Raw genomic sequence first — 20609 nt, forward strand, 5'->3', positions numbered from 1 at the left:
CTTCCTCCTAAGGAGGTCACTGGGATTCATTGACTTTCTGTGATGTGTAACACTATTAACACTAATTATTGTGTTGCTGAGGATTCAAGGAAACACATGCTCTTATTTTCCAAGAGCTGAGAAACTGGGAATAGCTTCTATTGATTGGGCATCTTTTATTTGCGAAGTACTCTGTTAGGTAATGGAGATGTTTTATCTCATTTCACCCTTGGAACAACATTATGAGGTAGGCCTTTTTGCATTGCTTTACAAAGGAAAAATGTTCAGAGAGCCAACTTAAATGACTTGTGCAAAAATCACTTAGATTGTTTACAGAACCTGGTTTCAAATATACGTTTTACAAATTTCAAAATCTTTTCTTTCCAGTACACTGGCTTTTTTGTAGATAAAAATAAATCTGGTCTTTCCAGTGCACTGACTTTTTTCTAGGTGAAAATAAAAAGTTGAAGCATATGGACAATCTTTAGGACAAACAGTTGTATTCAATTATGGCTATGGTCAAAACCTAGATGATACTTAAAGAATAGTCTACAAATTTGAATACTCCTGTATATTAGTTTTAGGAAATCTTTTTTTCTTTTTTTAAGGCCTAGAAAGGTAATATTAATTGCCAAACTTACAAGTAGTCATTTTATGTTGTAGTTTCTCCCCAGTTGTTACCCAGGCTGAAAATATAAATAGCTTTAAAAACGTTGACATGCTTTATTAATCATTAAGAAAAATTAGGATGTTGCAGAACATTTGTGTAACTTTTGAAGTCTTCTCACGAGTGTCCACTAAAACCATTCTCTACATAGTACAGTTACTGCTCATAGGAACATTAATGTTTGTAAAATAAATGAAGAGACAGTGTGCTAGGTAGATTCAGGGTACAGTGTGGACATTGTTTCCTTTTACTATCTAAAGATTCGTAATAAAACACTCAATTGAAAACCACAAGATAATTAACCAGTGTAGATATATTTATTGAGGGGAAGAAAACGTATTAGTTCAACATTAGCAAGGTTGATAGAAACCATGTAATCTGTATATCTAAATACTTGTACATTTACACCTGCTTAAAAGATAAAAATGGCAGAATAAGGGAATATTGAAGAAGACTAGAGAGTAGGAAAGACATGAACTATCACTCCAAAATGAGAATGACATATAAAGAGAAAGACTACCACACATGAAAAAAAAGCTAATGCGTTGTGTGGCACTTTCTTATTTTAAAACTACAGATGTTGAATCTTGTGCATTTTTGAAAATATGGACATAGTGGTGGGATAGAACTTACTAGTTATTGTTTCTGGATGTAGAAAAGTTCCAGCATCTTTTTTTAAACCTAATGTCTATTGTTCCTTGTTCTTTACACACAAGATGTCCTATTGAATTTAATTCTACAAGCCTCATATAACTAGTTTTATTACTTCTCTTATATACAGTTCTGGAACAAAGAGCTCATTACAGTAAAAATGTTGGTAGATTTTACTGAGGCAAAGCAAAAGATTTTGAACATGAGCAATGTTTGGAACATTTACACAGTCGATAAAGTATAGCTCTGGTCAAAGAAATTTGGATGGTCCTTTAAATATTGTAATTGAATATGGCCTACCCCCCCCCAGCACCCGAAGAGACATTCTTAACCTGGGATCCAAAGGCCTTTTGGTGGGTGCTCCTAGGGCATTAGTGAACCACTGAAATTATATGCATAATTTCATGTGTATGTTTTTCTGGAGATGTCTATAGCTTTCATTTGCCTAAGTTACTCTGCATTTTGTCATCCTAGTTTCTTCTTCCCATTCCAGAATTATCTTGAGATATTTTTATGAAAACCAGAAATATTTCCAAGAATGCTCTAATATTGTCAAACATTATGTCATAGGTCATATTGTGCTGCTGTTGGAGAGACAGGATTGGGCTTTGCAATAGAAAGCCCTTTGAATCCCAGCTCTGCCACTAGCTGGCTGTGTATCTTGAGTAAATTATTTAATGTCTCAGAGGATAGTTTATTCGTCTATAAAAAGAAGCTACTGATATCTACGACATAGAGTTGTGAAGAACAAAAGATGTAAAGTATATCATACACATTGCCTGATAAGTATAAGGCAATCAGTGAATGGGAATCATTTTAAAATTTTACGGCTTTGGGAGAGCAGAACAGTAATTTAAGATGTAATTAAGTTCCTCCCCTACCTTCATCTCTAGGGATCACTACTGTCATTAATCACTATTCATCCTAATGCATGAATAGAAATGCACATATATGTACATACATTCATATATATGTTTTGGTATATGACTATCATTTACCGTTTCATATGCAGTGTATAGTGTAGATTTCTGTTCTTTTGTATTACCGATATTTGATATTGTCAGAATTTTTTATTTTTGCCATTTTATTGGTTTTAAAATGCTATCTTTGCATTTTTCTGTAGGGTGAGGATCTTTTCATGTTTACTGGCTGTGATCTTATTCTTTGCTCATTTTCCTCTTGGTTTTAATTTTTCTTTTTGATTTGTAGAAGATATGTCATTTTGGACTAGAAATTCCATGTGGATTACATGCACTTTATATATTTTCTTTCCATATGTGGATTATTGTGTTACTTTGTTTACAGCAAGATTTCTCTATCTAGTATTGACATTTCCCATCAGATAATTCTTTGTTGTGGAGACTGTTCTGTACCTTGTAGAATGTTTAGCGACATCCCTGACCTCTATCCACTAGGTGCCAGTAGCATCCCTCTAGTCACAACAATCCAAAATGTCTCCAGAAATTGCCCCCTGTATCCCTTGGGGGACAGAACTGTCCCTGGTTGAGAACCACTGGTTTATAGTGACTCTTGTACAAGAGTTATTTAAGAAAATTTTATCCCGCTAACATTTTGGGTTTTTTTCCTATATGCCAAGTCTTAAGTGTTTCATATGACCTATTTACTCATCACAATATATGTAAAATAGGTGCTATTATTATTCCTGGGGTTTTTTGTTTTGTTTTGTTTTTTTGCTTTTTAGGGCCACATTGGCGGCATTTGGAGGTTCCTAGGCTAGGGGTCTAATCAGAGCTACAGCTGCTGGCCTACACCCCAGCCATAGCAAGGCAGGATCTGAGCAGCATCTGCGACCTACACCACAGCTCACACCTTCGCCAGATCCTTAACCCACTGAGCGAGGCCAGGGATGGAACCCACAACCTCATGGTTCCAAGTCAGATTCGTTTCTGCTGCACCACAACAGGAACTCCTGTCCCTGTTTTTATGAAGAAGAAATCTTATGTTTTCTTATGTGGAAAAGATGTTAATCACCTTTACTGAGCTGAAATGTACATACAGTAAAATGCACTCATTTTAAGTGTACAATTTGAAGTGTTTTGTCAAGTATATATACTTCTTGTAATCCTTACCACAAACAAGATACATGACATTTCCATTGCTCTAAAAGGTTTCCTTTGCCCCTTTCTAGTCAGTTCCCCCACACTCCCAGCCTCAAGCATGTGCAGAATTGCTCTCTGTAACTAAATTAGACTTGCCTTTTCTAGAATTTCATATCGTTGAATATACAGTTGACACTTGAACAACATGGTTTTGATCTGCACAGGCCCATTTATGCACATATTTATTTCAATAGTAAATACAATCCTGCACAATCCTTTTTGGTTGAATGCACAGATGCGTGACCTCAAAGATGGGAGGGTCCGCTGTGGGACTTGAGCATCCATGGATTTTGGTATTCGACGCCAGTACTGGAACCAATTTCCTGTGGATACCAATGGATTACTATAGTATGTCTTCTTACACTCAGCATGTTTTTGATTTTGAGATTCATTAATGTTGTGTAGTTCAGTCCTTTTCATTGCAGAATGACATTCTTTTCTATGGCTATATCAGATTTTGTTTACCCATTTACTTGGTGATGGACTTTTGGGTTCTCCCAATATTTGGCAGTTATAAACAAAGCTACTATGAATATTTGTGCTGAAGTCTTTCTGTAGATACATTTTCATTTCTCTGGGAAATTTTTCTCTTGAATTATAAGGGAAGTGGGCATTTACCTATAGGAGAAACTGACAGATAATGGCAAAGTGGTTGTGCCATTTTACATTCCCACCAGCAATGTAGAAGAGCCAGTTACTTTATATCCCTATGAACACATTTTAACCATTCTAGTGCATATGTTGCTGTATCTCATTACAGTTTAATTTGCATTCCCCTGAAGACTAATGATGTTGAGCAATTTTTCATGTGCTTATTGCTCATTTGTACATCTTTTATGAAGTGTCTTTCAAATCTTTTGCCCATTTTAAAATTGGTTTTCTTATTATTGAGTCAACAGTTCTTCATATATTTAAGATATAAGTTCTTTCTGAGGTATTGTGAATATTTTCTCTCAGCAGCTTACCTTTTCGTTTTCTTGTTGGTATATTTCAAACAGCAGAAATTTAAAATTTTGAGGAAGTCTGGGTTACTTTTCATTTTATGATTGATCCTTTTTTGTGTCCTACCTAATAAATTTCTTGCCTGCCCCAAAGTCACAAAGATCTTTTTTTTGCCTGTGCCTTTGGCATGTAGAAGTTCCCAGGCCAGGGGTCAGACTCTCTCCAAAGCAGTAACCTGAGGCAGTGCTGAATCCTTAACTCACTGAGCCACCAGGAAACTCCACAAAGATCTTGTTTTGTAATTTTTCTTCTAGAAGTTTTAAAGTTTTACCTTTTGTATTTAGCTCTGTGATCTATTTCAAATAAGTTCCCCCCCCCACTTTTTTGTGGTAAAATAGGCATAATTTAATATCTCAACAATTTAAAATTTTTAATTTCATAATGTGTATCCATCTCTTTTCATCTTGTAAAACTGAAACTCTGTGCCCATTAAACAAAAAGTCTCCATTCCTTCTCCCCAGTCCTTGGCAACCACCATTCTACTTTCCGTCTATCTGACTGACTACTATAAATATTATATAAGTGAAATCTTTCAGTATTTGTCTTTTTAATAACTGGCTTCTTATTTCACTTAGCATAATATCCTTGAGGTTCATCTTATAGCATGTGTCAGAATTTCCTTCTTAAAGCTGAATGATCTTCCATTGTTTGTATATACCACATTTTGCTTATCCATCTATTGATAGACACTTGGGTTGCTTTTATCTTTTGGCTATTGAGACTACTGGCATACCTCTGAGATAGTGCAGGTTTGTTCCCAACCACCATGGTATGAAACAAATATCACAATAAATCAAGTCACATGATTTTTTTGGTTTCCCAGTATACTTAAAGTTATACACTATATTATAGTTTATTAACTGTACAACACCATTATGTCTAAAATAATGTACATATCTTAATTTAAAAATAATTTATTGCTAAAAAAAAAATACTAACCATCATCTGAGCCTTCATTGAGTTTTGATCTTTTTGCTCATGGAAGGTCTTGCCTCATTGTTGATGATCAGGGTGGTGGTTGCAAGGCTAGGGTGATTGTGGCAGTCGCTTAAAATAAGACAACAATGAAGCTTGCCACATCAATTGACGTTCACACATGGTTTCTCTGTAGCATGCAATGCTGTTTGATAGCGTTTTACTCACAGTAGAACTTCTTTCAGAATTGGAGTCAGTCTTCTCAAACCTTGCTGCTGCTTTATCAACTTAAGTTTATATATATAGTGTTCCAAATACTTTGTTGTCATTTCAGCAGTTTTCACAGCATCTTTACCAAGAGTAGTTTCCATCTCAAGAAACTTCTTTCTTTGTTCATCCATAAGAAGCGGCTCCTCATCCGTTAAAGTTTTATCTTGAGATTTCAGCAGTTTGATCACATCTTAAGGCTCCATTTCTAATTCTAGTTCTCTTGCTATTTCTACCATATCTGTAGTTACTTCCTCCAATAAAGTCTTGAACCCCTGATTATCTGTGAAGGTTGGAATCAACTTCTTCCAAACCCCCATTAATTTGATATTTTGACCTCTTCCCCTGAATCATGAATATTTAGAATGGTGAATCTTTTCCAGAGGCTTTTAGTGGACTTTGCCCAGATCCATCTCAGGAATCTTTATCTACTATATTTCTTAAGTAATAAGACTTGAATATTGAAATGATTCCTTATCCATGGGCTGCAGAATGGTATCTGTCTAGTTTTGTTGTACCTCTCCATCAGAACGCTTGGGTGACCAGGTGCGGTTAGTGAGCAATAATATTTTGAAAGGAACCTTTTTCTGAGCAGTAGGTCTCAACAGTGGCTTAAAATATTTAGTAAACCATGTTATCCATAGACATCTGCTGTTAAGACTTTGTTGCTCCATTTATAGAGTTCTGCAAGAGTAGATTGAGCATAACTTTTAAGGGTGCTAGGATTTTTGAAATGGTAAATGAGAATTGACTTAAATTTCAAGTCACCAGCTGCATTAACCCTTAACAAGAGAGTCAGCCTTTCTTTTGAAGCCTGACTTATAAAAGTCCTAGTTGGTGTCTTCTTCCAATTTAAGGCTGTTTTGTTTACATTGAAAATCTGTTCAGTTATTTATCTTAGCTGGAGCTGCGGAATCTAAATTGCTGCGGCTTGTACATCAGCACTTGCTGCTTTAAACTTCAACCTCGTGAACCAGCCTCTAAACTTTTCTTGTATAGCTTCCTCACCTTGCTCAGTCTTCACAGGTTTGATGAGATTGAAGAGTTAGGGCCTTGCTGTGGCTTAAGATTGGCTTAAGGGAAAGTTATAGCTGGTTTGTCTTCTATCCAGCATGAGCAATAATTCACAACATAGCTGTTTAATGCAAAAGGCCTAGCTTTTGGCCTATCTTGGTTTTTGATATGCCCTCCTCACTAAGCTTAGTCATAGGTTTTGATTTTAAGTGAGAAACTAGGACTTTTCCTTTCATTTGACATTTAGAGGCCATTGTAGGGCTATTAGTTGGCCTAATTTCAGTATTACTGTGTCTTGGGGAAAAGGGAAGCCCAAGGAGAAAGAGAGAGATGGAGAACAGCGGGGCAGTGGATGAGGCAGAACATACATTTATCGCTTAAGTTTACTGTCTTATTTAGGTGCAGTTTGTGGTGCCCCAAAAGAATTACAATAGTAACATCAAAGATTACTGATCATAGATCTCTATAACCAATATAATAAAATGTTAGAACTATTGCGAGAATAAAATGTGACGCAGTGATACGAAATAGGGCAAATGCTGTTGGAAAAGTGGTACTGATAGATTTGCTTGACATAGGGTTGCCATAACCTTTCATTTCTAAAAAAGGTGGTTTTTTTTATGGTTTATTTTTTTTAATTTTTTTTTTTTTACAGAATAAAATACATATATTTAAACACAATTACATTCACACAGATTTTATATCATGGATCTTAAGAAACAGATTGACTCCCTCTGGAGAAGTGGAATGGAAAATATGCTGAGACAAATAGGAAATTTATTCTATGCTTTATCCCATTTTGTATGGCTTTCATCTTTACTATTTAGTATTATCTACTACATTTCAATTTTTCTTTAAAAATTAGCATTATATTAAAATTGTGTATATTGTGCAACTAAAATTTATAAAGAAGAAAGCCTTATATACCATTAAATATTTTATATAGCATAATAAAAAGAATAACTTAACTGGTAAGAATAGCAAAAATAATACACTCTCTGAAAATAAGTAAAATAGTTCCCATAGTAGCACAGTGGTTAACGAATCCAACTAGGAACCATGAGGTTGCGGGTTTGATCCCTGGCCTTGATCAGTGGGTTAAGGACCCTGCGTTGCTGTGAGCTGTGGTGTAGGCAGACCTACACCACGCTGCTCAGATCCCGCGTTGCTGTGGCTCTGGCGTAGGCTGGTGGCTACAGCTCCAATTCAACCTCTAGCCTGGGAACCTCCATATGCCACGGGAGCAGCCCAAGAAATGTCAAAAAGACCAAAAAAAAAAAAAAGCTAAAATATAAAATGCATAAATTGGTTAAAAAACAGTGTAACTATATAAATATGTCCTCACAATTTGTTATATCTTATTGATTCTTCAATATAGGCATTACACCATTTTAGGTGATGTGATAAACAAGACATTAGAGACCTTACACTGTACCATGGAGAGAAATGGTTATTAATAATACAATTGTAGAACTATATTATTTAATTTTACAGTTGCATTATTATAATTATCATAAATTCTTTGATGGAGAGGAAATCAGAATCAGATCTAAGGAGACTTCAGCATTCCAAGAATGATGTCAAATGACCCCCTTCATGGTGGATTATGCACTTATTTACTATGAGATGTATTTATTCTCCAGAGATTCCTTGTTCGTGTATCAATTGTAGATTTTTGGTTTGCAGTTATTCTGAAGTTTTGATATGAGTCTATATATATATGAGATTGTTTTAAGTTGTTGTTCTCTTAATTATAAGTTCATCTCCATGTCCTGCATTTGTACCCACCTCTTCTCATAATTTCCGATTTGGGTGGTATAATTGTGCATGGATGATTTTGTATCTTTACTGTATATATACCTTTACTGGTGAGCCTTGTCATTTGTGGAATTTTTGTTTCCTGTTGCTGTCTTGTCTTTTCTGCCTGGAGACGTTCCTTTAGTATTTGTTGTAAAGCTGGTTTAGTGTTGCTGAATTCTCTCAGCTTTTGCTTATCTGTGAAGGTTTTGCTTTCTCCTTCAAATCTGAATGAGAGCCTTGCTGGGTAAAGTAATCTTGTTTGGAGGTTTTTTTTCCTTTCATCACACGTTAAGAACATCATGCTACTCCCTTCTGGCCTGCAGAGTTTCTGCTGAAAAATCTGTGGATAACCTTATTGGGGTTCCCTTGTATGTTATTTCTTTTCCCTAGCTGCTTTTAAGATTTTCTCTTTGTCTTTAATTTTGGCCAGTTTGATTAATATGTGTCTCAGTGTATTCCTCCTTGGGTTTATTTTATATGGTACTCGTTGTGCTTGCTGGATTTGAGTGAGTGGTTCCTTTCCCATGTGAGGGAAGTTTTCGGCTATTATCTCTTCAAATATTTTTTCTGTCCCCTTCTCTCTCTCTTCTCCTTCTGGCACCCCTATAATATGGATGTTGGTGCGTTTACCGTTGTCCCAGAGTTCTTTGAGACTCTCTTCATTTGTTTTCAATCTTTTTTCTCTTTTCTGTTCTGCATCCATAATTTCCACTAATCTGTCCTCCACCTCGCTTATTCGTTCTTCTGCCTCCTGTATTCTGCTGTTAGCTGCTTCTAGTGAATTTTTTATTTCAGTTATTGTATTTTGCATCTCTTCTTGTTTAAGTTTTATATCTTGTATCTCTTTGGTCAGTGTTTCCTGTAAGTTATCCATCTTTGCTTCCAGTTGATTTCCAAAGTCTTGCATCATCTTCAGCATCAACAGTCTAAAGTCTCTTTCCTGGAGGCTAAGAATCTCCTCATCACTTAGCTGATTTTCTGGGGTTTTTCCTTTCTCCCTCATCTGAGTTATAGTTCTCTGTCTTTTCATTTTTATAGGTTTTTGGTGTGGTGACCTTTTTGCAGGCAATGGAGTGGTAGCCTCTCTCACTTCTGGTGTCTGCCCCCCTTGTGGCTGAAGTCGGTATGGGGGCTTGCTGTAGGCTTCCTGATGGGAGGGGCTGATGCCTGCCCACTGGTAGGTGGAGCTGATTCTAACCCCTCTGATGGGTGGGGCTTAGTCTCTGGATGGGATTAGAGGCAGCTGTGTGCCTGAGGGGTCTTTAGGTAGCCTGTTTACTGAGGGGCAGGGCTGTGGTCCCACCTGGATTGTTGTTAGCCCTGGGGCTTCTCAGCAGCTGACTGAGGGGTGGGGCCAGATCTTCCCAAAATGGCCACTCCAGAGAAGGCAGCTACTGAATATTCCCGAGAGCTTTGCCTTCAATGTCCTTCCCTCACAACAAGCCACATTCACCCCTGTTTTCCCAGGATGTTCTCCAAGAACTGCAGTCAGGTTTGACCCAGAGTCCTATGGAGACCTTGCTCTGCCCTGGGACCCAGTGCACATGAAAATCTGTGTGCGCCTTTTAAGAATGGGGTCTCCGTTTCCCCCAGTCCCATGGATCTCCTGCACACAAGCCCCACTGGCCTTCAATGCCAGATGCTCCAGGGGCTCTTTCTCCCCATGCCAGATCTCCATACGTGAGGTTTTGATGTGGGGCTCAGAATTCTCACTCCTGTAGGTGAGTCTCTGTGAACCAGTTAGTTTTTAGTCTGTGGAGCTTCCCACCCTGGAGGTATGGGGTTGTTTATATCATGAAATTGCCCCTCCTACCTCTTGATGTGGCCTCCTCTTTTTCTTCTGGAGTAGGGTATCTTTCTTTTTTAAGGTTCCTGGTCCATTTGGGTGGAGATTACTCAGCTTTTAGTTGTGAATTTTGTTGTTTTTAGGAGAGAAGTTGAGCTCCAGTCCTTCTATTCCACCATCTTAATCTGAAATCCTAAAAAAGGTGTTATATGGAATTCTTGTCATGGTGCAGTGGTTCACGAATCTGACTAGGAACCAAGAGGTTGTGGGTTCAATCCCTGGCCTCTCTCAGTGGGTTAAGGATCCAGCGTTGCCGTGAGCTGTGGTGTAGGTCACAGACGCGGCTCGGATCTGACGTTGCTGTGGCTCTGGCGTAGGCCAGCAGCTACAGCTCCCATTAGACCCTTAGCCTGGGAACCTCTATATGCCGCAGGGAGTGGCCCTAGAAGAGGCAAAAAGACCAAAAAAAAAAAAAAAAAAAAAGCTGCTATCTGTGAAGCACAATAAAATGAGGTATACCCTTAACGCTGCTGTGAGCATTTGTGTACGAGTATCTCCTCAAGACTGTTTTCAGTTCTTTTGCATATATACCCAAAGGTGGAGTTGCTGGATCTTGTGGTAATTCTATTTTTAATTTTTTGAGGAATGGTCATACTATTTTCCATAGCTGCTATACCATTTTATATTCTCACCAGTAGTGTGCAAGGGTTCCAGTTTTTCCACATCCTTGTCAGAACTTATTTTCTGCTTCATTAATAGAAGGCATCCTTATGGTTTTGGGGTACTATCTAATTGTAATTTTGATTTGCATTTCCCTAATGATCAGTGATATTGAGCATCTTTTCCTATACTTGCCATCTTTAGAGAAATGTCTATTCAAGTCCTTTGCCCATTTTCAAATCCAGTAGGTTTTGTTTGGTTGTTGTTGAGTTTTAGAAGTTCTCTATAGTCTAGGTATTAATCCCTTAGGAGATATGTGATCTGCAAGTATTTTCTGCCATTCTGTGGATTGCATTTTTTACTCTGTTAATAGTGTCTTTTCAGGCACAGATTTTTAAAAATTTTCATCAGTCAAGTTTATCAGTTTTTTTCTTTTATTACCTGTTCATTTGGTGCCTACGAAATCCTTACTAGATCTAAGGTCATGAAACTTCTGCCCTATGTTCTAAGAGTTTTGGTTTCAACTCTTACATTAAGGTCTTTGACCCATTTTGAGTTAATTGTTGTATATGCTGTTAGGTAAAGATCTAGCTTTATTCTTTTGCATGTGGGTGTCCCAGTTTTCTGAGCAATGTTTGTTGAAAAGACTGTCCTTTCCCTATTGAATGGTCATGGCACTTTTGTCAAAAATCATTTGACAATATATGCAGTGTTTATTTTTGGACTCTTTATTGTATTCTGTTGATCTGTATGTCTTTTATTGCCAGTATCACACCATTTTGATTATTGTAGCTTTGAGGTAAGTTTCAAAATTAGGAAGTATGAATCCTTTAGTTTTATTCTTTTTTAAGATAGTTTTGGCCATTCCAGATCTCTTAAGATTCAATATGAGTTTTAAGATAGGTTTTTCTATTTCTGCAAAAAAGTAGTTGAAATTTAAATAGGGATTTATCAAATCTTTAGACCACTTCAGGCTGCTTCATTTTTTTTATAGGTGTATGATAATTCATTGTATAGTACTCTGTAATTTATTAATTTGTCTCCTGTTAGTAGCCATTTAGATTGTATCCAGTAGATTGCTATTATAAAAGTTCTGGGAGTTCCCATTGTGGCTCAGAGGGTTAAGAACCTGACACTGTCTCTGTAAGGATGTGGGTCAATCCCTGGTCTTACTCAGTGGGTTAAGGATCCAGTGTTACCACAAGCTGTGGTGTAGGTCTCAGCTATAGCTCTAATTTGATCCCTGGCCTGGGAACTTCCATAGGCCTCAGGAGTGGAGGTAAAAAGGGAAAAAAAAAGTTCTGCAATAAATAAGCTTTTACATTTCATATATGTATAACTGTAAGACATATTCCTGCAAGTTAAGTTTTTTATATGGGTATGTAGTTTGGTGACTTTTTTCTTTTTATGGCTATACCTGCTTTTAGTGTATTATTTCAAAAATAGTACACTTCTCTGTCCAGAAGTGATGAAGATATTCTAAAATCTTTGAAGTTTTATATTTTACATTTGGGTCTTTAGTCTACCTGGACTTAGTTTTTGTGTAGGGTATGAGGTGTTGGGATTCAGTGTTGTTTTTCCACCACGTGAATAACAACTAATCTTTGTGTCATTTATTGAACAGTATTTCTTCTGACATATATCAAATTATTTTCCAGACTGTCTATATTTGTGATATTTTAAAAAAGATCTTATTCTTTAAAAAATTTTGTTTTCTTCACTTTTTGGACTAATAGACCAAGTTTATTCATTGCATAGTTCATATTCCAGTTCCTTGGTGTGGTGTGTGTGTGTTTGATACAGCTATGGAAATAGATGTGTTAAAAATTTCCCTGTATGGTGATTGGTGCATCTTTTTATTCTTCTTGCAGTTCTTTAAATTTTTTTTGCCCTGACTTCTGAGGCTATACTGTTAGGTGCATAACATGTAGAACTTTAGTGTCTTTCAGGTGAGTTGATAGCCTTATTATATGTAATATCCTTCTAGGAATGCTTTTAGCTTTCGTCTGATATCATTTAGCTATAACAAGTTACTTTGGATTAGTACTCTCTCAGGATATCTTTTTGTCTTATTAAGCTTTTTTATTACTGCAAAAGCAATTCTATCATGTGCAAATTTGGCATTCTTGCTTCTTCTACTCTTCCCTCCCCAGTTTCTTTCTTTTGGGGGATATTTTAAAGGAAATCCAAGACAGCATGTAGTTTCTTCTACAAGTGTTACTGTTTTCCATCTCCTGACTTTCAACCTTATTTTATGTTTTAAGGGTGGTTCTTGTTAACAGATTATAGCAGATTGTACATTAACATTCATTCTGATTTATATATATATATATATATTCTGGTATACTGTCTTTTAATTGTCCATTTCACTCATTGTGGATTTATTTCTATAATTTTAGTTTCATCTCATTGTTTGTATTCCTTTTATTCCTCCTTGTCATCTTTTGGGTTGAAGGGATTTTCTTACCCGGTTTTGCTCCTTTTCTAACATTTTGTTCATCTACTCTTTGGGGTTTAAATGCTTTTTTCTGTTCTTTTGGTGGTTATTCTAGCTTTTATAACGTACATGTCAGGTATAAAGTTAAGCAGTATTTTTACCCTCCTCATGAGTAATTCAAGGACCTTAGAATAGTCTAACTTTGAACAAGAGTTTGAACAGTGTGTTAGATTTTATACTGGTCCCATTCTATTTTTATCATATAAATCGAACATTTTTGTACCTATTTTACACAATCAGTATTTTATTTAGATGTGCTTACTAGTCCCTTTTGCATCCCAGCCCTTCCATCTTGGATAATTTTACATTTACCTAACATTTGTCTTCTAAAATTTACTGTATTGAGGGTCTGTTAGTGGTAAACCTTGTTTTCTTGGTCTTAAAAATGTCTGTATTTTGTCTTCATTCATTAAAAATACTATGATATAGAATTCCAGGCTGAGATTTTTTTTTTCTTGATATATTAAAGGTACCGTATCCCTGTTTTCTAGCTCTCATTGTTGAAGAGATTAATCATCTAATTCTTGGTCCTTTGTAGGTGATAACATCTTTCCTCTCTAGCTTTTTAGGAGAGTTTTTATTAAAATGTAACATGCACACAGGAAAGTGCAAAAGACCATAAATATATTGCTTGGTGAATTTGTAGTAATGAAAACACTCATGTAATCACATCCAGAAATATAAATAGAGCATTACCAGAACCTCAGAGGTCCCCCTCTTAAAGTCTGGTCCAGTATTTACTGTCTAAATGTCACTCTCTCGCCTTATATCATGATTAGTTTTTTTTCTTATTTTGAACTTTTATGTAAATAGAATAATCTTTCTTTTGTATCTGGCTACTTTTGCTCAGCAGTATGTGAAATTCATCTACAAACTGGCTCATTCTCATAGAGTATTCCATTATAGGAATATACACTAGCCATTTTACTCTTACAATCATTTCAGTTATTTCCAGTTTTTGATAATTGCAAATAATGACACTAGTCTTTTAATGACATTTATACTAATTTCTATTGTATATATTCTTAGATGTGAAATTGATTATAGTAGGAAACTGCCTGGCAGTTTTCAAAAATTATTGTGTCATTTTGTGCTCCCACCAGAAATATGTGAGTGTACTGATTGCTGCATAAACTTATCAACTTTGATGTTCTCATTCTTAATTTTAGCCCTTTCAGTGGATGGATAATGTTATCTCTTTGTGATTTAAATTTGAATTTCTCTGATAACTAATGTGCTTGTTGGCCATTTGTATATCTTCATTTGTGAAGTATCTGTTCAAATCTTTTATCCATTTTTAATTGAGATATAATTGACGTATAACATTTTATTTCAGATGTAAAACAATGACTATGTATATATTGCAAAATGATCACCACAATGGATTAACAACCATCACCATAGTTAAAAATTTTGTTCTTTTGTGGAGAGAACTTTAAAGGTTTTCTGTCTTAAAATATGCAAAAGAGCATTAACTGTAGTCAACATGATGTATATTACATCCCCATAATTTATTTATTTTATAAGTGGAAGTTTGTACCTTTTGACTCCCTTCACTCATTTTGCCACCTCCCTCCATCACCTCTGGCAACTGCCAGTGTATTCTCTGTATCTGTGAGCTACTTGAAGATTCCATTTAGCATAATGCCCTCAAAGTCATCCATGCTATCCTACAGAGCCAGATTTCATTCTTTTTTATGGCTGATTAATATTCCATTTTGTGGATGGACCTAGAGATTATCATTTTAAGTGAAGTAAGCCAGAGAAAGACAAATGTCATATTTGCTTATGTTTGGAATCTTAAAAAAAAAAATTCAAGTGAACTTATTAACAAAACAGAAATGGACCCACAGACATAGAAAACAACTTTAGGAGTTCCCATCGTGGCACAGTGGAAATGAATCTGACTAGGCACCATGAGGTTGCGGGTTCAGTCCCTGGTCTCGCTCAGTGGGTTAAGGATCCAGTGTTGCTGTGAGCTGTGGTGTAGGTCACAGATGTGGTTCCGATCTGGCATTGCTGTGGCTCTGGCATAGGCCAGCAGCTACATCTCCGATTAGACCCCTAGCCTGGGAACCTCCATATGCTGCAAGTGTGGCCCTAAAAGGACAAAAACACAAAAAGAAAAAGAAAAGGAAAACAACTTTATGGTTACCCAAGGGGAAGGGGAGGGGAGAGGGGTAAATTAGGAGGTTTGGATTAATATATACACACTACTATATAAAAATAGATAACCAACAAGGACTTAACTGTGTAGCAGTAGGGACTATACTTTGTAATAATCTATAAGGGAAAAGAATCAGAAGCATATGTGTGGGTTGTGTTCACACACAGACACACACTTAAATCACTGTACTGTATACCTGAAATTAACAAAACATCGTAAATCAGCTACACTTCAATTTAAATTTTTTCCATTTTATATACATATACCACATTTCTTTTATCCATTCATTCATCAGTGGGCACTTAGGTTACTTCTATGTCTTGGCTGTTGTAAGTAATGTAGTAGTGAACATGAGGGTGCATATATCTTTTTGAGTTAGTGTTTTTATTTTCTTCAGATAAATACCCAAAAGTGGGATGGCTAGATGATATGGTGGTTCTATTTTTAATTTTTTGAGAAACCTCTGTACTGTTTCCCCCAATGGCTAACCTGTTTATATTCCCATCAACAATGCACAAGTGTTCCTTTTTTTCCCACATCCTTACCAACATTTGCAATTTCTTGTCTTTTTGATAATAACTATTCTAACAGGTTAGGTGAAGTTATATCTTATGCTTTGGATTTGCATTTCCCTGATAATTAGTAATGTTGAGCACCTTTTCATGGCCTGTTGGCCATCTGTGTATCGTCTTTGGAAAAATGTCTATTTGGGTCCTCAGCTCTTTTTTTTTTTTTTTTTTTTTTTCCTTTCTTTTAAGGCCACATCTGCAGAATATGGAAGTTCCCAGGGCTAGGGGTCAAACTGGAGCTGCGTTGAGGCCTATGCTGCAGCCCCAGCAACACCAGATCTGAGCCATGTCTGTGACCTACACCACAGCTTGTGGCAGCACAGGATCCTTAAGCCACTGAGTGAAGCCAGGGATCAAATCTGCACCCTCATGGACACTATGTCAGGTTCTTAACCCCCTGAACCACTGCAGGCACTCCTTCAGCTCATTAAAAAAATTTTTTTTATTATTATTTTTTTGCTATTGAGTTGCATAAGTTCTTTATATTTTGGATATTAATCCCTTATCAGATATATGATTTGCAAATATTTTCTCCCATTCAGTAGGTTGCCTCTTCAGTTTATTGATGGTTTCCTTTGCTGTGCAGAAGCAGCTTTTAAGTAATTCCCCTTTATTTTTGCTCTTAATGCCTTTGCTTTTAGTGTTAAATTCCCACAAAAATCATTGCCAAGACTCATGTCAAGGTGCTCACTGCCTATATTTATCTTCTAGTTTTATGGTTTCAGGTCTTATGTTCAAATTTTAATCCAGTATTTTACCCATTTTTTTTTTTTTTTTTTTGAGCTATTGTCTTGAGTTGTAAGATTTTTTTTTTCTGTCTTTTTAGGGCCGCACCCGTGGCATATGAGGTTCCCGTGCTAGTGGTCTAATTGGTGCTGTAGCTGCCAGCCTACGCCACAGCCACATCAGATTCAAGGCACGTCTGCGACCTACACCACAGCTCACAGCAACTCTGGATCCTTAACCCGCTGAGCAAAGCCAGGGGTTGAACCCCCAACCTCATGGTTCCTGGTCGGATTTGTTTCCCCTGTGGCACAACGGGAACTCTAAGTCATAAGATTTTTAAAAAATATATACTCTGAATACGAGTTCTTTAACATGTGTAATTCACGTAATATGTTTATGAAATGGTGGGGGTTTTTTAAAGATCAAAAGTTAAATCCATGATAACAATTTTTTATTTCTTATAGTTCATGCTTATAGAGTCCTAAGAAATCTTTTCCTACCCCAAAGTTGCAGATATTTTTCTCTTATGTTTTCTTCTTAGTTTTGTAGTTTTAGCTGTTTTATCTTCTGTCTCTTTCAAGTAAATTTTTGTATGAGGTGAGTGTTGACGTTCATTTTCTTAGATGGTAGTTAAATATTCAGTTGTTCTAGTCTCATCTATATGTTTATCCTTACTCCAGTCACAGCTTTGATTTTAAATTTATAGTAAGTGTTGAAATCAGTCTTCCATCTTTGTTCTTTTTCAAAATTATTTTTGCAATCAATTTCCATATAAATTTTAGAAAGAGCTTGACAATTTCTATGGAAGCAAACCTGCTGGGCTTTTAAGTGGGATTGGGCTGAACATTCAGTTTTGGGAGAACTGTAACAACACAGCTGATCCTTGAACAACACAAGGGTTAGAGACACTGATCCTCTGCATAGTTGAAATCTACATAGGTGACCCTCTAGTATACATTTCCTTCAGTTATCCAGTTCTTCTGTATTTACAGCTCCTTTCACAGATTCAGCCAGCCAGGGGATTGTGTAGTAATGTCATATTTATTTACTGTTGGAAAAATCCTTCATGTTAGTAGACCCACAGAGTTCAAACCCATGTTCTTAGGGGTCAACTGTATTGAGGTTTCCAAACTCTGAACATAGTATATTTCCAGGTTTTTTTAGTAATAATAATCTCTTGCCAGTATTTTATATTTTCAATGAAATGATCTGAAACATTTTATTAAATTTAACCCTAGGAGTTTTTATATTTTTGGATGTATCATCATTTTTTAAATTTCAATTTCCATTTGTTAATATGTACATGCCATTATGGTTGTTACCAGGAAGATCCTGGTGAATTGAACCTGTATTCATTATGAAATGTTTCTCTATATCTCTGGTAACATTTTTTATCTTGACATCTGCATTATCTGATGTTAATATAGCCACTTCATCTCATTCATCCTTTGGTATTTTTTTAATGGTATGTCTTTTCTTCTGTTTACATTCTACTTATTTGTGTCTTTGTATTTTAAAATTCCTGTCGTGGCTCAGTGGTAACAAATCCAACTAGTATCCATGAGGACGCAGGTTTGATCCCTGCCCTTGCTCAGTGGATTAAGGATGTGGCGTTGTGTGAGCTGTGGTGTAACTCATAGACTAGGTTTGGATCTCACTTCACCGTGACTGTGGTATAGGACAGCAGCTACAGCTCCATTTTGACCTCTAGCCTGGGAACTTCCATATGCCTCGGGTGTGGCCCTAAAAAAAAATCTAAAAAATAAAGTGTCTCTCACAGACAATGTAGCTCAGTCTTGCTTTTTTCTTTTTTTTAATTAAAAACGTTTTTAATTTTATTGGAGTATAGTTGACTTAAAATGTTGTATTAGGGAGTTTCCATCATGGCTTGGCAGAAACAAATCTGACTAGGATCCATGAGGACACAAATTTGATCTCTGGCTTTGTTCAGTGGGTTAAGGATCCAATATTGCTGTGAGTTATGGTGTAGGTCAGACTTGGCTCGGATCCATGTGTGGCTATGGCAGTGGCTGTGGCGCAGGCCAGCAGCTACAGCTCTGATTCTCTGCCCAACCTGGGAACCTTCATATGCCGTGCTTATAGCCCTAAAAAGACAAAGACAAAAAAAAAAAAAAATGTACTAGTTTCAGGGTACAGCAAAGTGAATCAGTTATACATATATCCACTCTTTTTTCCCCCCACATAGGTTGTTACAGACTATTGAGTAGATTTCCCTGTGCTCTCCAGTAGGTCCTTGTTAATCATCTATTTTATATATGGTAGTGTGTATGTTATTCCCATCCCCCTAATTTATCCCTCCCCCAACAGTTTCTCTTGTGGTAACCATAAGTTTGATTTCAAAATCTGTGTGTTTGTTTCTATTTTATAAATAAACTCTGTATCATTATTAGATTCCACAATTAATGATATTGTCTTTGACTTAGTATTGTAATCTCTAGGTCCATGTATGCTGTTGCAGATGGCATTATTATTATTATTATTTTGTCTTTTTGCCATTTCTAGGGCCGCTTCTGCAGCATATGGAGGTTCCCAGGCTAGGGGTCTAATCGGAGCTGTAGCCACCGGCCTACACCAGAGCCACAGCAACGCGGAATCCAAGCCGTGTCGGCATCCTACACCTCAGCTCACAACAACGCTGGATCCCTAACCCACTGAGCAAGGCAAGAGACCGAACCCGCAACTGCATTGTTCCTAGTCGGATTCGTTAACCACTGAGCCATGACGGGAACTCCCAGATGGCATTATTTTTTTATGGCTGGGTAATATTCCATTGTGTGTGTGTATGTACCACATCTCTTTATTCATTCCTCTGTCGATGGACATTTCTGTTGCTTCCATGTCTTGGCTGTTGTAAATAGTGCTACAGTTAACGTTGGGGTGCATGTATATTTTCGAGTTACGGTTTTTGTCCAGATGCATGCCCATAAATGGGGTTGCTGGATCTTGTGGTGGTTCTATTGTTAGTTTTTCAAGGAACCCCCATACTGTTCTCCATAGTGGTTGCATCAGTTCATTCCCACCAATAGAGTAGGAGGGCTCCCTTTTCTCTGGACCTCCCCAGCATTTATTGTTTGTAGATTCTTGATGATGGCCATGCTGACTGGTGTCAGGTGATACCTGATTGTAGTTTAGATTTGCATTTCTCTCTAAATGATGTTGAGCATCTTTTCATGTGCCTTTCGGTCATCTGTCCTCTTTGGAGAAATGTGTATTTAGATCTCCTGCCCAATTTTTGATTTTTTTTTTTTTTTTAATTTAAAGCTGCATGAAGTGTTTGTATATGGTGGAGATCCTGTGTCAGTTGCTTCATTTACAAAGATTTTTCTCCCATTCTGTGGAATATCTTTTGTTTTGTTTTGTTTTGTTTATGTTGCTGTGCAAAAGCTTTTAACTAGGTCCCATTTGTTTATTTTTGTTTTTATTTTAATTACTCTGGTGGATAATTTTAAAAAGATATCACTGATTTACATCAAAGAGTGTTCTGCCTATGTTTTCCTCTAGGAGATTTATAATACCCAGCCTTACATTTAGGACTTTAGTCCATTTTGAGTTTATTTTTGTGTATGGTGTTAGAAAATATTCTAATTGTATTCTTTTACATGTAGCTATTGACTTTTCCCAGCACCACTTATTGAAGAGACTGTCTTTCCTCCACTGTATATTCTTGCCTCCTTTGTCATAGATCAGTTGACTGTAAGTGCATGGATTTATCTCTTGAGCTCTCTATCCTGTTCCCCTGGTCTATCTTTCTTTCTTTCTTTCTTTCTT

At 36.6% G+C, this 20609-nt stretch overlaps 1 long non-coding RNA gene across 10 annotated transcripts in view; it reads left to right on the forward strand.

Moving 5' to 3' along the window:
• LOC110256863 (uncharacterized) overlaps window positions 1-20609 on the forward strand; it is a 93072-nt gene that overhangs the window by 1132 nt on the left and 71331 nt on the right. The window contains exon 2 of one of the 10 annotated variants that reach the window (XR_014825878.1): window positions 3653-3765. The exons of the other annotated variants lie outside the window; for them this stretch is intronic. This is a non-coding gene — a long non-coding RNA (uncharacterized LOC110256863). The remainder of the gene's footprint in view (window positions 1-3652; window positions 3766-20609) is intronic. 10 annotated transcript variants of the gene reach the window in all.

This window comes from Sus scrofa, chromosome 14 (genome assembly GCF_054392235.1).
Source record: "Sus scrofa isolate SSC_HxYL_T2T_F1_AM1 chromosome 14, Sscrofa_HxYL_maternal_Yorkshire_Landrace_v2.0, whole genome shotgun sequence".
NCBI lineage: Eukaryota > Metazoa > Chordata > Mammalia > Artiodactyla > Suidae > Sus > Sus scrofa.